The sequence below is a fragment of the Callithrix jacchus genome, chromosome 9 (assembly GCF_049354715.1).
Source record: "Callithrix jacchus isolate 240 chromosome 9, calJac240_pri, whole genome shotgun sequence".
Lineage (NCBI taxonomy): Eukaryota > Metazoa > Chordata > Mammalia > Primates > Cebidae > Callithrix > Callithrix jacchus.
In genome coordinates, this window is record NC_133510.1 from 41,361,254 (window position 1) to 41,375,762 (window position 14,509).

The window sequence follows — 14,509 nt, forward strand, 5'->3', positions numbered from 1 at the left end:
ATTGGGCCTCCAAGGATGATTTAAATAAGATTTGCTTTAGTGAGGAAAAAAAGGGAGGCATTTCAGATACACAGCATAACTGATGTGTTTATGTGAGAGGGTAGGGAAAAGTGATCCGACTGCAAATAGACCTTACTGGAATAGTAAGGAAATTGTGGATAAAAAAATGAAAACAGTATTGGAGGCAGACTATGAGAACACTAAGAAACAGGTAGATGAGTCTGTTCTTAATGTAATAGTGAATAGGGGTCATATAGGTACTTAAGCAAGGGAGAGACACAACAATGAATGTATAAGGATTAATATTTACAATGGTGAAGAAACTGATCATGAAAATGTTATTTAGAAAATTAGCAGTGAGGCTTGGAACAGTAGGTTAGGTAACAATTACTGATTTTCTGACAGATTGGATATAGAAGCTCTATTATTTCAGCAAAGAGAAATTGCAAAATAATATCAGAATTTCTATAATTAGTGACACAACTGGAATGCATTGGATGGCAGGGAATGGAGCCAGTCTGGTTGGGGTTGGTGGGAGTAATAGATTTCACTTTGATGTGTTGAATTTGGGGAGATGATTTTGGGAGATGGTATATCTCTGACAGCTGGAAGTACCACCCTGGATTTCAGGTAAAAGATTAACATTTAATTTAAAGAATCCAAAAGTCTGTTGATATTTTCATATAACAAAAATTTGTTGAGTCTTTACTAAATGAAAATGTCCGGACTAGGTGTTCTATAAATACAAAGAAGGTACATTTTTTGCATTCACGACCGCCAGCACTTTATTGGCTATTTAGTAAATGCCTCTTGGCTGAAGACTTTCCCATCTTTTCCCCACAGGGGCTCAAGCTGGTGGCATTTGTCATCCTATGGGGTCCAAGGGTCAGGGCGGATGGGGAAGAAAGGGTTGTTTTGCCTCAACTCTCTAGTCTCCTCTACTTGGCAAGGAGTCTTCCTCTTGCATGGTGACATGGGCCATCCATGCTGAGGCAGAGCTGGCAGCTCCAGGGCCTGGGTATAAGGTACCATATTCCACCATTTGAAGGCAAAGGACACCAGGCAGATGGTGGCACAGGCACAGATGTCTCTGACATCTGCCAGGTAGCAGTCGAAGTCACTGATGAAGGTGCACTTGAAGCCCAGGGTCTCCATCAAGCGGCACATCTTTTTTTCCAGGCAGCAGTTGCCCTTGATTTGGAGCTCAAAAGTCTTGGGGATTCCCAGGGTCTTGCCCATCACAATCATCCGCAGCAGGTTAGGGAAGTATGGCGTCATGAAGAGCCTCTTGGGGACATTAGTCAGCTTCTCCAAGCAGAACAGCTGGGGAATCTCAACGATATTCTGCTCCACTAGGCCCAGCTCTGTCTTCAGGATGGTTCAGTTGAGTGCACTTCTCCACGTATTCATTCTGCTTCCTCAGGCTTTCATCAGCCAGAAGTTGGTCGATGGTTTTGGCTTCCCTTCTGTTAGACAGGAGCGGATCTGCTTTAACTCTACTAAACAGAAGAGCATCACTATAGCCTTCTTTCTGTTTCTCTCAGAAGAGTTTGTGTCAGGTGCCAGGGCTGGCCAGGAGCAGCTGGAAGCCCTTTTTGCCCTCACTCTTCTCATCCGTGGGGATGAAACACATGAACTCATCCACGTGGCCAGTCATTAGCCAATCTGGGTAGAGCTCCACTGGCGCTTGGACCTGCTGGGCATAGAGGAAGTCTTGGAGGGTCTTACTCATGGCCCAGCCCTCCACGCTGGGGTAAAAGCTTCTGCCAATGAGGACTCTGCCCAGGGGGTACTCATTCCCTTGGATCTTGACAGGTGGGGACACTATCAGGTTCCCGATGGAATCCATGCTGGCCACTTTATGGTCCTCAGTGTCGTGGATCATGTAGCCAATACCAGGGCTCAGTGAGTATTTCATGGGGAACTCATCAAGACTGGGGGCTCAAGGCATGTTGAGAATCAGGGATGTTGTCTTGTGGGGAGCCTGGGTGTAGCAGAAGGCCATCTCATCCTGGAGCTACTTGCCCAGGCGGCTGGGGTCCTCATAAACAGAGGCCACCTGGCTGTCACTCTTCTCACTCAGCTCAGTCACTGTGTCCACAAAACCAAGCACCAGTTCTATATTTCTCTTTCTGTCACCTTTTTTATTTTTTTTGTCTTCCCTTACACTGAGGTCCTGGAGGCCTTGATAAGGCCCAGCCAAGAGGCATTCTCACAGCTGGGTTTAGAGCCTTTGGGCCCCTTACTCAGTATCCTGGGAACCCCGGGCCAGGAGATTACAGTGGTTATCATCATTGCCGAAGAGATCCTTTCCCCTGCCCCTGGATTCCTGCTTTCGCTCCTCAAGCAGGCACCCAGGCTTTAGAGAAATATAAGGGCCTCTTCCCTGCTGGGTTTATCACACGGCTCTCAGGCCTCAAATCCTTTCACACCTTTATTCTCTTTTTTAACCAAAAACGTTTTTCTTATAAAATAAATTTTGGGCAAACATAAAAAAAAATCCTGCCTTTCAGCATTTCCCTTCAGTTGTGGGGAGATGACAAGGAAACATATTACTATGATACAAAGCAGCCGATGGCTTGTTTGTGTTTCTTAATATTTTCTAACTAAAATGTGAAATTTACACTAAGGATAACATGAAAAAGTGTTTTGAAATATTATGGGACAGCAAAATTTGTATTCAAGGGCTGACATGGCAGCTGAGTTTGACATTTCCTGGAGAAACGTGCACTCGAGACTCTCTGAGCCTAGGCAGTTTTAGGTAGCCTGTGACTGGCTCCAACAGCTTTTCAGGTTTGTTATTATCTTTCCCAACATGGCCTCATGCATGTGGGCAAGCGTCTTGGATAAATATAGCTTTCATTTATGATACTTGTAATTTTTAGAATTAAATACTCTATGTCATTATCTTTTAAATTATTGGAACAACCCACACAAAGCAAGTCTGAAAATGATAAGCAACTAAGTTTAGATTACACAGACAATCTTTTATTCATCTCCTCATTTGACAGATATTCATTAAGCACCTACTTCCTTCCAGACACTGTATTAGGCCCTAGAAATAGATAGTCCTTGACCCTTACAGAGCTTAGAATCTGAAAGGCAAACACATTAACAAATTAATTACAATGCAGTGTTATACTCGTTATTTTAGGGTAGGGAGCCAAGGGAATACATATCAGGAGTAATCTAATCTGGTGTGCAAAGAAAACTTCATTGAATAGGTAAGTGACCTTTAAGCTGCAACTTGAAAGACAAGAGGTATTAGCTGAGCTGTAAGGAGACAGAGAGTATTCCAGGCAAATAAACTAAAACATGTGTCTGCAAGCCTGGAAGGGAGAGGGGAACTGGCTGATTAGAGGACATGGAGAACGTTCTGTGTATTTGGATCATGGTATTGGCAGAAGAGACTGGACCAGCTGAGCCCACAGGTTACTGAGCCAGGTTTACAACGTTGGCCTGTTGGATGCCAATGCTGCTCTCAACATCTCTCAGCAATGCCTGTTGAAGCTTGTAAAGAATCCAGGCTCAACTGCCATTTTCACATGTCCCAAAAGCCAGAAATAAATGGCTCTCTCATTTCACGATGGCAGTATAGTTTGACTGCAAAGGTCTGTAGGTTTGAATAGCAAGAATGAGTGTTTGAATATTGCTAATCCTGGAAATTAGGACTTTCCATAAGCAGCTCTGCTTTGAGATTTAGAGAAGTGAATTCTTGGAGGTTATAAGGGAATTCAGAGGAGATATGTCTGGTGGTTTCTCAAGTTGATCATTTGAAACAACTTGCTGTCAGTGTTCTCTGTATAAACGACTATTTTAAGTTGGAAGTTCTAGTTTATATTATCACTCTGTGAAAATTACTCACATTTTTAGAAGTGGCTTTTTTGAGAACTGAGATTATATATCAGTAAGAGAATCATATTTGGTCATTCTGATATCTTTAAATAGAGGGTTTAATTTGTAATGTTAATCTGATACTTTTCATAAGCTATACCTTGAAAGTATAGGTATATTAGTCCATTCTCATACTGCTATAAAGAACTACCTGAGACTGGGTAATTTATAAAGAAAAGAGGTTTAATTGACTCACAGTTCCACAGGCTTAACAGGAAGCATGGCTAGGAGGCCTCAGGAAACTTACAATTATGGCATAAGGTAAAGGGGAAGCAATCACCTTCTTAGCATGATAGCAGGAGAGAGGGAGAGAGAGAGCGAAGGGGGAAGTACTACACAGTTTTAAACAATTAGATCTCGTGAGAACTCATTCATTATCAGGAAAATAGCAAAGGGAAATCTGCCCCCATGATCCAATCACCTCCCACCAGGCCTCTTCTCCAATTCAACATGAGATTTGGGTGGAGACACAAATCCAAATCGTATCAATAGGTAAGAAGTGACATACCATATGGCACTATTCTATGCATTATCATCTAAAAATAATCAACACATAATTAGAAATGAAGATCTGTGCACATTTTTTTTTGAGACAGAATCTCCCTCTGCCACCCAGGCTGGAGTGCAGGGGCTGAGTCTCAGCTCACTGCAACCTCCCCCTCCCAGGGTCACGTGCTTCTCTTGCCTCAGCCTCCCTTGGAAAAGGGCTAAATGACAGGAGAACTGATAAGGAAAGATTAACCATGACATTATATGGATCTGAGAGGCCCTCACAGATGAACAAAGCAAATAAATCTTGGTGCATTATAGTAGTACAAGTAGCTGGGATTAAAGGGGCCGCCACCACACCACGCTAATTTTTGTATTTTTAGTAAAGATGGGGTTTTACCATGTTGGCCAGGCTGGTCTCGACCTCCTGACCTCAAGTGATCTACCCACTTCGGCCTCCCAGAGTGCTAGGATTACAGGTGTGAGCCACCGCGCCCAGCCAATCTGTGCATTTTTAAGAGCAGTATTTACATTCAAGATTGTATCTTCATTTTACCCTTAGAGTAAGTGAATAGATCTAACACTGTAAGTTCTCAAGGCAACTGTAGGGAAGACAAGGAAAGTTCAGATATTAATCATATTGTGAAACTAGACGTAGCAGGAAAAGAATTGAAATAAAACTCACTGAACCAAAAATAATCCATATTGGAAAATAAAGATTTGCCTAGTCAGATGTGAGACTGAAGTGATATTTGTTTATTCTGAGCTGTATCCTGGCCTAAAATGGAAAGTAGTACTGAACAAAATACTATGTATTTCCCTTCTGGACCAGTAAGCTGAGAATTAAAAGAATATGCCTCATATATTACAAGCACTTCTCCAAAAATTCTTACATAATTTGAGTTTCAAGTTAAGATGAAGCGATTATTCATATTGGCATAAATAATATGAGGATGAAATCGAGGCAATGATTTATACCCTAAGGATATGTATAATATAAAATGACCTGAGGTTATTCAAATAACAAAACATATGATAAACAATTATTCAAAGATTTCTATCACCAATCAGTTATAGGAATTTTATCTTTGAAAATTCTTTTGTTTGCTAAAAATGTTTTCTAATTAAAAGTTTGGTTTATGATAGAAACATCATAAATGTAGAAGAGCTTGAGAAAATTAGGACTTGCCATAAGTAGATTTCCTTTGAAATTCTTGATATTTATGGTGCTAAAGGAATAATGCACCAAGATTTATTTGCTTTGTTCGTCTGTGAGGGTCTCTCAGATCCATATAATGTCATGGTTAATCTTTCTTTATTTGTTTTCCTGTCATTTGGCCCTTTCCCAAATGTCTGAATTGTTTCCCAGCTTTGTTTCCCAATCGAAGCTTCTGTGTCAAACTGCGCAACTCCCACCCTGGTCTCCATCAACCCCACCCTGGAAGACAGCCACCACCCTCTGTTTCCTGCCCACAGCTGCCACTAGCCTGCTCCATGCAATTCTATTCTACAAACAATTTCTGGGGTTTCTTTTTCTCAGTTTTGTAATGTCATTTCCTGGCTTAACTTCCACTATTATTCTCTCTCTCTCTCTCTCTCTTTCTCTCTCTCTCTCTCTCTCTCTCTCTCTCCCCCTCCCACCTCCTTCCCCCTCTCCATCAACAGTTGGTTCTCAACATGGAGGGACTGCTCATGACCTTTTGTGAATTTATTAAGTGAATACACCTTTTGTGTATTCAACAGGCAAGTATTTATCAATATATTGACAGATTAGATTTGTCTTTTGGAAAGACCACTCTGGCCACAGTGTGAAAATTGTCTTGGGGTGGACGTGGCAAGAGACCCAGTGGGATTGTCTGTAGAGCTAGTGAGCTCTGACAGGAGAAAATGATGACTTGAAACAGTTCTGGTAGTAGAGATGAGTGAAATAAATGATTTTGCAGCCTATTGAAGGGGTCTGTCCCCCATTCCCAGGCTTTCGGTAATCGTCTCCTAAAACTTTGACCTCCAAGTTCCCCTTAGAAAACGTCTCTAAGATATATTATCTTAGAGATATATGACCAACTACTCTAGCTGTATAACTTGGGGAAAGGACTTAAACCCTCCATGCCTCAGTGTCTTTATTTGTAAAGTGAGCCTTCTAATATGACTTGCTACATAGGATTGTTTTAAGGTTGAAGTGAGAGATGGTTTAACGTGTTAAGCACAGTGCTTGACCCACAGTCAAAGCACACAGTAAATGTTAGGTACTGAACTACTGCTACCGCCGTTCCTACAACTGAGTCTTTCTTAAGCCACATTCTGAACACTGTTTTTTATGCCTTCAGTTCTATTTACTATATGTGAACTCATATTTAGAAAACAGAATTAAGTAGTTTGGGAGCTGAAAGTTCAGGCTCGAACAATTTATCAGTGCTAGATCCAGAACCAGCATCCTGGGCCCTGACTTCCCAGTTTATGGGTGTTTTTTTATTTATGTTTATTGTATTTGTTCAACCAAAATTTAAGGAAATTGAGGGCTCAGCCCGTCCTCTGATGATTTCCCATTGCTCAGAAGGAAGCTTTGTACCTAAACACACACTGGTAATGCAGAAAGGAAATCTGGTGCTTTAGATTACAAATTAGATTAAATGGATTTATGGGCTAAACAATTTTCAATTCCTGCTTGCCATATAACGAGAGACATTAAAGCACATTCAATGACTATTCTAATACTTTATCTAATGGCTATCTTCCCAGGAGTTCAAAGTCTTTTTGAAGTAATGCTCTAACATTCAGTATTCAACTATTCCTTGGGCAGTTCTGAAAGCGGCAATAATATAGTTAGGGTACCACTGAGTGTATGAATATGAGCACTTCCAAATGGGTTCTTCCTATTTACTGGGACTCCAGGAGAGAATCAGGTTCATTTGCCTCCTTTGTTCTTATGGTCCCCTGTGAGACGTATGTCATCACAACACAGAGGCCTGCATCTTACTGCATAGGTGGAGAGGCCATCTTCTAACATGCTTAACATGGCAGGTTCCCTCAACACGTCAGTGTCATTTCAGGATCCCAGCAGAATTTTGTTCCTTCTGGGACACTTTGTTTTTTCAGTTTTACATAATGTGTTCTCTTCTGTGCTGTTTTCCTCATTTCATAAAAGTCAGCATCCCTCCACATAGGAAGGAAACAAAATCAGTATCTCAAAAACATACCTGCACTCTCATGTTTACTGAAGCATTATGCACAACAGACAAGACATGGAAACAATGGCAATGTCCAATGACAGATTAATGGATAAAGAAAATGTGACACACACCCATACTCCCATAACACACACACAGTGGAATATAATTCAGCCACAAAAAAGAAGGAAATCCTTTCAGTTGTGATTACGTGGGTGGATCTTGGGGGCATTAAGCTAAGTAAAATAAGTCAGAGAGAGTAAGGCAAATACTGTATGATTTCATGTCCATGTGGAATTCAAAGAGTTGAACTCATTGAAACTGAAAGTAAAATGATGTTTTCCCTGGGAAGGGAGGTGGGGAAAATGGGAGATGTTTTTTAAACGGTACAAACTCGGTTATGAGATATGGATCACATATCTGTTCTTATACCACTAACCCATCTATCTCTCTTATTCTCACAAACTCAATTTAAAATTTTTTTCTCACCTATTTTTAACAATTTACCCTGATAAAACCTGGCTGTTAAAAAAAAATTCCTGCAATATCCCCAAAATTATACAACCAATGAAAACAAGAAAGTACAATTGCTGTCATCTTATTATTATAATAGCTAAGTTATGGAATACCTCAAAATTTTCTTAGAATCATGGTATTTTAGAATAGGAAATGTCCTTAGAGAAGTTGACAGTTACAATACAGTGTGGAGTAACTAGAATGCTTTATGAATGGCTCATTCCAACTCAGTAAAGAAATTTTATTTCATTTGTCAGGAAAGGTGTCAATGCCTTGGAAATGGCCAGGAGAGATCACCAAGTGTCCATCAGATTAAGATTGCGATTGTCTAGCTGACTCTGCAGGGTTTAGCTGATTCAATTGGGGTGTGCACCTTGGATTGCTTTTGACAAGGCCATTTTATAAAAACTGTAGTGATATGGTATTACCCTTGTAGAAAACTGGTAAGAATAGGAGTATTTCTCATCTATGGCAAAACAATGGTTTCTGTTCATGGTGATTTAATTTCTTCAGTAGAGAATATGAGCATCTGTAAGCCAATTTCTCATTTGAATCAGTCTCAGTATCTTAAGGGTTTTCTCATTAATCAAAGAATTAAATAGAATCTTTGACAAATGTTCAGTTTGTATTTGTATGGAAATTATGATTTTGCCATTTTGTAAATTATGCTTTAACACAACTTTGTTCTGAAAATGTTTAAAATCTATTAACTGATTTTCTGTCTTCAGTAAATAGTATGCTTTAATATAGTAAACATTATTATATTTTAAGGAATTTGTAGTATTTCAGAGTTTTTATGACAGGCACCAATTTATGGCTATGTAACTATCTGGGGGATGCAGTAGTAAAATGACTAAGCAGACGGTTTAGACCCAGAGTGCTCAGTAAAAATCCCAGCTCTCCCCTTTAACAGCTGTGAGCTCTCTGGCTAGTTAAAAGCTTTTTGTTTCAATTTCTTCATCTTAGGCATGAGTTTGATGTGAGAATCAAATGAATATATATGTGTAAAGCACTTGTAACAATTGCCTAGTTTTACTATGTTTTGTATTGTCATTCTCAAAAGAATCACAGATGAGTTCAACTTCTGAATGCTCAATCTTCCCATGGGGAGAGAGAAACCTTTCAAATATGGAGAAATTATTTTGCCTGTCCAGACATGGGTGAACAAGCCTGTCTCATGTGAGGGTTCACGGAGTAGCTAGTCCCTAGAGCTTCCCCTCTGAGCTGGATTCCAACTTGGTCTCTGTGAGAATTTTGCATTGTCACCTTGGCTAGTCTGAATTGCAATTTCAGTAATTATCCTTCTTGGATATTTTCAATTAGGATGGGTAAAAAAAAGACTCTTGCAAAATTTTTGGAAGGCAAACAGGAGGCAGAAGATGTTTTGTAGTTGACACATCTGTTGCTAGTCCACTGACTCATCTTGCTGGTGTGGGGCAGCAGCTGGGCCTACAGATGCTCTACCTGCCCCTGAATCTTTCCTCAGTTTTTCTTGAAGGTTGTATACCTAGCTCTATTACAAAGGTCCCAGCTTCTGCAAGATACCCTGATCACCAAGAACAGGTTCCAGTCCATTCTTGTGTGATTCCAGCCTATTAGTGAGCTTTTCTTCCCGCCTGTCTGTCCTGGGAACTTCATGCTCCAGCATCAGATACATAGCCCTCCAAGACTGCTTAACCAGCCCCCATGATTGTATGAACAAATCTCCCCTTAATAAATCCCTTTATAAATATACACGTATCTCCCCTGATTCTACTTCTCTTGTTAAACCTGACTGATGCAGAATTTGGTAACAGAAGTGAGGAAACCAGGAAAAGTGTATTCAACTGTTTACTCATTTACTCAATACAAAGGGACCATAATCCACATGTACAAGTTAAATGTCACTTGTCAGAAATGCTTGGGACAAGAAGTGTTTTGAATCTGGTGGCTTTTCAAATTTTGAAATATTTTCACAAGCATAATGAGATATCTTGGGGATGGGACCCAAGGTTATACACAAAATTTAGTAATGTTTTATATATACCTCACATGCATCGTCTGAAGGTAATTTCATACAGTAGTTTTACCAATTTTGTGCATAAAACAAAGTCTGTATTGTGTAACTAGGTGCGGAATTTTCCACTTTAGTGTTATGTTGGTGCTCAAAAAGTCTCTGAGTTTGAAGCATTTTGGATTTCAGATTTTTAGATTAGGAATGCTCGACCTATAATTGTATCATCTACCTTTATCACCTAAAACGTATCATGAACACTTTGTTCTATGTGAATACTTCATCTATTTTTAATGGGTAGATAGTCCCTTGTAATTTATGAACCATAGTTTATTTAATAAAGTACCTAATATGAGCATTCAGATTGCTTCTAATGACAATCCTACAATAAGAATTTCTATACATAGGTATTTGCATACTTTTGTGATTATCCTCTTAGGATAAATTCCAGAAGAGGAGTTGTTTAGTCAAGTGATATACTCAATTAAGTCTTTTATTTATTTGATCAGAATAGTTGTTATGATTTCCTTTCCTACCAGCTGTGTATGAAAGACTCAATTCTTCAGAACTTCCTTGATATTTTAAATCAAGTCATCCTCCATTGAATTTCAGTGGTTTGTTCTGTGAATTGAACTGGATTTATTGTTGCTTTTAGAGATCTCCAAATGCTGTCTATTAAGCCAATTGGCTGCTTTCTCCTTCAGGTGACATCTCCATAGCCAGCTTTTAAACTTTTAGGGTAAATGACTGAAGCCAGAGCCTTTCCAGTTCCAGTTCCCCTGCCCACCTCCAAGAACCTCCACCAGGACCGTCATCCAGGCTGTAAGACTATGCCTAGAGTGAGCAAATAGGCCAGTGCGCTAGCTGAGGAAGTTTTCTGAAAGCAGCTTGCTTGTGGGTAGTGCTGATGTGCTTTCATTCACCACTGTTTGCAAAGTACTAAAGTAATTGGAGATCTTTAGCAGGAAATTCTTGCTGACTGAGAGAGAATGAAGTGCTGAAATCCTTTTAACTCCCACAGCACTTACTCAGAACCATCTGAATGCATTTAAAGTATCTTTTAAAGGATGCTTAGAGGAGTTTGAAAGTTATCACCAGAGCCTACCCAGATGGCAGTGCTCACATAACTGTTTATTTTTCATCCTGTTTAAAAGAGGGTCTCACAGTGCAGGTTTAGAGGTGATGAGGAGCCTCAGAATGACACAATTCATTTTAACTATAAACCATAAATATCCATTAAAATCTCATCCCACCCATACTCTCTTTTTCTTTTCAAATGTAAAGGAATACAACCCTCCTCTTCTCAAAAAATAAAAAACTATGAAAGCTACTTCATTTCAGGTGCAGCAGTTGAAATGGCTTTGGCCTATAATCCATGGCCTTTTCTGTTCAATCTTTCTTCTCTGCTTTTGGTTCAGGAGAATAAACTATATCTTCTTTCTGTAGATATTCACATGTAAGAGAAGGTGTACAATAGCGGTGTTTCAGTGAGTAAAGTGTTAAGGAAGCGCTGGTTAACCCATGAGCACATTTAAGTGTTGAGCCACCAGTATCAATGCAATAGGTTTAAGAGGTTTTATATTTGTCTTGTAGATCAGAAAGAATACTAGAACTGGTGGACTAGAAGATGAAAAAGTGATTGAAATAATGGGTATATGACAAAGATGTAGTAGCATTCAAATAACTCTATTTCAGAAATGTGAAACAGAAGGAATTTTTGCAAGTAAGATTTATTTAAAACACTTGAGAAGTGTCCCACTTCTGAGTGGCTTCTCGAATGTGAGGTTGCTGTCTAATTAGCAAGATAAATTTCAGGGCATATAACTGCGTGGATGCGTTTGTATGCTGGTAGCCATTTAGGTGAAAGTGTCCCTTCCTGTTAACAAGCAAAGCTCCTCTGTCATTTGGAGTCATCTGAAACACTTTTTGGTTTCTCTGAAAATTTTCTGGTCTCTATTATGCATATGATTCAGAAATGAAATGCCGTTTGCCCCTAAGAGCTTTCCTGTTGAGCAGTTTCTTTACGAGTTCCAGTCTGCCAACAATATCAACTATTTTTAAGAGTGAAAACATTGAGTCCCTAGAAATAAAGGTAGTCCTTCATCCTTAGTAATACGGGGCCAGGCAGTCAGTATTCAGGCCTTGATGCAAAGTACTTTCTTAGAAACATTGTCCTGGTGTCCTGGCTGTTTACAGCCAATGATCATTTGAATTTCTCAGGAGTCCGTAACATTTTTTTAAAAAGGTTTGAGGAGAAGGGTAGAGCAAGATGGCCAAATAAAAGGCTCTACCAATGATCCCCCTACCAAGATACCATTTTTTTCTTCAGGTAGAGTCTCTCTCTATTGCCCAGGCTAGAGTGCAATGGTGTGATCTCGGCTCTCTGCAACCTCTGCCTCCCAGGTTCAAGAAATTCTCCTCCCTCAGCCTCCCAAGTAGCTGGGATTATAAGCACCCACCATCATGCCTGGCTAATTTTTCTAATTTTATAGAGGCAGGGTTTCACCATGTTGGACAGACTGATCTTAAACTCCTGACCTCAGGTGATCTGCCCATCTCGACCTCCCAAAGTACTGGGATTACCGGCAGGAGTCACCACACCTGGCCCGAGGACACCAGTTTAACAACTATTAATATATTTGAAAAGCACCTTCATATGAACCAAAAGTAGAGTAAGCACTCACAATTGTTGATTTTAACTTCATGTCACTGAAAGAGGCACTGAAGAAGCCAGGAAAGACAATCATTAATCAACAACACCACTCCTCCCCTTTTCCTCAGTTGTGGCTGCACAGCATGCAGAAAGAGTCTGTGTGCTTGAGGGAGGGACAGCACAGCAATTGTGAGACATTTTACTGAACTTAGTGCTACTCTGTCATAGCAGAAGCAAAACTGGACTGAATTCTGCTGATGCCTGTCCATGAAGGAAGTATGTAAATCAGACCTAGCCAGAGGGGTATTACATATCCCAGTAGTCAGAACTTGAGTTCCAGTGAGCCTCACCACCATGGCTAAAGTACTCTGAGGTCCTAAATAAACTTGAAATGCAGTCTAGGTCACAAATACTGCAACTCCTAGGTGAGTCCTAGAACTGAACTGGGCTCAGAGCCAGTGGACTTAGGAGGTTCATGACCTACTAAGACACCCTCCAGGGTGCCTATGGGAGTGCTTGTACCACCCTTCCCCCAACCTCAGGCTGCACAGCTTATGACTCCAAAGGAGACCCCTTCCTTCTGCTTGAGAAGAGGAGAGGGAAGAGTGAAGAGAACTTTTTCTTGAATCTTGGATACCAGCTCAGCCACAGTACAATAGGGTAACAGTCCGAGTTGTAAGGTCCCCTTTCCAGACCCTAGCTTCTGGACAGCATTTCTAGACACACTCTGGGCCAGAAGGGAACCTGCTTCCTTGAAGGAAAGGACCCAGTCCTGGCAAGATCCATTACCTGCTGAATAGAGAGCCCTGGGGCCCTGAATAACCAGCAGCAACACCCAAGTAGTAGGTTGTAGGTCTTGAGTGAGATTCTGAGGCATCATGGTGGCTTTAGGTATAACCCAAAACATTCCCAGTTGTGGTGGCTATGGGGAGAGACTTTCTACTTGAAAAAAGTAAAGGGAAAATTGAAGGGGACTTTGTCTTGTGCCTTAGATAGTAAGTAGCTCAGCCACATGGGAGTAAAGCACCAAGTGGGTTCTTGGGGGTCTATGGTTCCAGGCCTTGGTTCTTAGACAGCATTTCTGTACCTGCTTTGGGTTAGAGGTGAGCCCACTGCTCTGAAGCATGTCCTAGACTTGGAAACACTCTTCACAAGCTGACTAAAGAGATCTCGCGCCTTACGTGTACATTGATGATAGCCTGGCAGTACTTCCCATGGGCTTGTGGTGATGGCAGCCAAGGGGAGAAAGGCTCCTTTGCCTGTGGAAAGGGGAGGGAATAGAGGGAAGGACCGCATCTCATGATTTGAGTGCCATCTCAGTCTCAGTACAATAAAACACCAGGTAGGCATGTAAGAGTTTTTAACTCCAGTTCCTGGCTCCCAGATGGCACTTCTAGAGCCACCTGGGACCTAGAGAAACTTACTGTCCTGAAGGGAACAACACAACCTTGGCTGGCTTCACCATGTGCTGACTGTAGAACCCTACCTAGGGCCTTGAGTGAACATCGGTGGTGGTCAGGTGGTAGTTACAGTGGGCACTGGGCAAGCCCCAGTGTTGTGTTGGCTTTAGGTCTGACCCAGCACATTCCCAGTGGTAGTGGTCAAAAGCGTGCTTGCATTACCATACACATGGTTCCAGGCAGTTCCGCACAAAGACAGGGACTCCATTCATTTGGGAGAAAGTAAGGGACAAGATCTCTGCCTGATAATCCAAAGATTCTTCTGGATCTTTTTCAAAATCATCAAGATGGTACCTCTATAAGACTCAAAAAAATACAACATTGTTGGGCTTGGAGT

The 14,509-nt window shown here is 40.9% G+C and overlaps 1 long non-coding RNA gene and 1 pseudogene across 1 annotated transcript in view; one reads left to right on the forward strand and one right to left on the reverse strand.

The window, feature by feature from the left end:
• The window catches only part of LOC144577713 (uncharacterized), a 63,647-nt gene that overhangs the window by 10,738 nt on the left and 38,400 nt on the right, over positions 1 to 14,509 (forward strand). The window lies entirely within an intron of this gene.
• On the reverse strand, positions 871 to 13,592 carry LOC100406395 (inactive protein-arginine deiminase type-6 pseudogene; annotated as a pseudogene).